This window comes from Phaethon lepturus, unplaced genomic scaffold, assembly GCF_000687285.1.
Source record: "Phaethon lepturus isolate BGI_N335 unplaced genomic scaffold, ASM68728v1 scaffold40725, whole genome shotgun sequence".
NCBI lineage: Eukaryota > Metazoa > Chordata > Aves > Phaethontiformes > Phaethontidae > Phaethon > Phaethon lepturus.
The window spans coordinates 5,744-5,970 of NW_010540555.1; the positions used below are offsets into that span (position 1 = coordinate 5,744).

A 227-nucleotide genomic window follows, 5' to 3' on the forward strand; every position below is an offset into this window, starting at 1 on the left:
CCTGCCCAGGCCCGGCGCCGGGCTTGTGCCGGGGGAGGCAGCGGCATAACACGGCCCACCTCCTGCGGCAGCAGGGTCTGCCCTCCTCGCTGTGCCACCGGCTCCAAACTCGGAGAAAGCCCCCACAGGGGATGTCTGGTTTCCCTGGGCTGACATCCATGGCAGCTTTCTCTTCTCCATGCCTCTCCTGCCTCCCCGAGGCTTGTGGGCTCAGTGGGGGGCCCCCC

General features: G+C 69.2%; 1 protein-coding gene across 1 annotated transcript in view; it reads left to right on the forward strand.

Annotated features, from left to right (window-relative positions):
• The window catches only part of LOC104621079 (zinc finger protein 501-like), a gene marked incomplete at its 3' end in the record, with an annotated part of 5,432 nt that overhangs the window by 206 nt on the left and 4,999 nt on the right, over positions 1-227 (forward strand). The gene's annotated exons all lie outside the window — the stretch shown is intronic.